Consider the following 2,109-nt stretch of genomic DNA (forward strand, 5'->3'; position numbering starts at 1 on the left):
ATTGGGCCTTATTATGAACACCTATATATTGTTCATTCCCTTTGTTGAGTGGATAGAGAGTGGATTCCATGGCGGACCTAAATTTAGACCAAAGGACCCGAATCTGATGCTGGTAAGAGATATGAATATAATCAACTCCTAGTTTTTTTTTCATTATTAAAATAATCGAAATATTTCATAAAAAATGAAGAATAAAAATAAATTTGCTAATTTTGTCCTAAATCAAGGTCCTGTTTGGATAGACTTTTATAAAGTATTTCTGTACTACAAAAGAACGAAAAACATGATATACTGTTTATTTTATATGCTTTATATTTTTGCTTTCATACTTCTTAAACACTTAGTTATTATGTCTTTAAACACTTTCTTGGTCATTTTTGTTTCCCACAGCCCGAAGTTCAAAGCAAAAGCTTATCCAAAGGAAGCTTCCGGAAGCCCATGATTTTTTGAAGAATTGTATTGAGTTGATATTCAATGTGTTTCCCTGCAATGTAAGGATTAGCTGAATGAATGCAATGGCAGTTCAGCGGGCTATGCAACTAATAATAATGTTCCACGCCAATAATAAAATATAGTGTAAAATACAAAAACCTCCCCTAAAGTTTTTGTTATCATAAAAACCTCCCCTTATAGTTTAATTAACTTTAACAAAAACCTCCTTTTAAACTTTTAAAGAACTTATATAAAAACCATCTTCCGTCACTCATCCAGACAGAAAACGTTAGATTGATGTATTAATATTTTTTAAATACTTATTTTACCCTTTTGTAAATTAATTTACATATAATTTTATTAAAATACCCATGTTTCGTGATTGATGGTCTCTTTGTTTCTCTCCGAAGAGTTAGGAGAGAGGTTTCTGCAATTATTTCACAATTATCTTCTAGCTTAGTCTTGCCGAGCTTTCGTATTTGCTCACTTGGTTGGCAATCCCTACCAAACATCTTGCTCAATCGGTTGTTGTTTTCTCTCGGCATTAGAAACAATCAGCGCATGTTAGCAATGGGAATGGGAAAAAATAGAGAAAGAAAGAAGAATGACAAACATCCATAAAATTACCTGGTTTCCATTTCCATGTTACCAGAACCCACTTCCCTTGCCTTATCTACCAAATCGCCATTTTCGTAAATTTGTTGATATTTTTGAGTTAAAATGAAAAATATTTCCATCATAAAAAGGTAGTAGAAGCTGAAAATCTGTAATACTACTAAAATAAGAATTTATTATGAAAGAATGCACCTGTGAGATAAAGAATTAAGAACTCGGTCAAAGAATTGACCTTTCTGAGGGCATCAAGACACTAGGCGCATCCAGTTCTGTTCCAAATTATTTACAGCAGCCGTAGGTGTTGCATTCCGGTAGGAAGTAATGTTAAACATGGCGGGGCAGCTCAGTGAGCTGATCTGGTGGAGCCGAATTCCACAAACAAAGAATCGCATCGCACGTTGAATTTGGATGAGGAATGTGAATGTTACGACTCTAGAGCGAGCTCCAAGTGAGTTGACGCTCTTCTGTAAATCATCCGGCATCATTGGACCTGACGTCGGCGTGGTCGCCGAAACTTGAAGTGCTAACCTATCATGTGCTGTGAAGAGCCAAGCTACGAGAACTGGACAACAGCGGCTACGGTTGAGGTTGTGACCGCATTTTTCACTAACGCCGCCGAAGAGCTTGTCGGAGAGGTCAAAGATGGCATATCTATGCTTCTGTTTGGACAGGAAAGGTGAGAAACAATGTTTGTAGAGGAGAAGTCACCGGGTTTTAGAGGTTGCTAGGGATTGCTCTAAAAATCCGACGGGATTACAGCGAGGGATTCAGAAAGAAGAGAAGTTAGAACGATAAACAGGCAAGTGCAATAATGAAGTCGAAGGGATATTTTTTGTGCATTTTCGAAGATGGCCATAAAAGGATAAAATAGGTATTTAAGAAAAATGATGCATTGGTCTAACGTTTTTCGTCTTAATCAGTGACGGGAAGGAGGTTTTTACGGAATACTTTAAAAGTTTAAGGAAAGTTTTTGTTAAAGTAAAATTATAGGGGAGGTTGTTATTGATGGTGCGTGATCTGGTCACTCCTAGTTGGAAGTGGCTGCACTCCTAACTGGCGACG

At 36.8% G+C, this 2,109-nt stretch overlaps 1 pseudogene; it reads right to left on the bottom strand.

Annotated features, from left to right (window-relative positions):
- Nucleotides 1-1,245: 1,245 nt before the first annotated feature.
- On the bottom strand, nucleotides 1,246-1,903 carry LOC148804374 (putative GPI-anchored protein At4g28100 pseudogene; annotated as a pseudogene).
- Nucleotides 1,904-2,109: the final 206 nt, after the last annotated feature.

The sequence above is a fragment of the Nelumbo nucifera genome, chromosome 1, assembly GCF_055504915.1.
Source record: "Nelumbo nucifera cultivar China Antique chromosome 1, China Antique-T2T, whole genome shotgun sequence".
NCBI classification, from domain to species: Eukaryota; Viridiplantae; Streptophyta; class Magnoliopsida; order Proteales; family Nelumbonaceae; genus Nelumbo; species Nelumbo nucifera.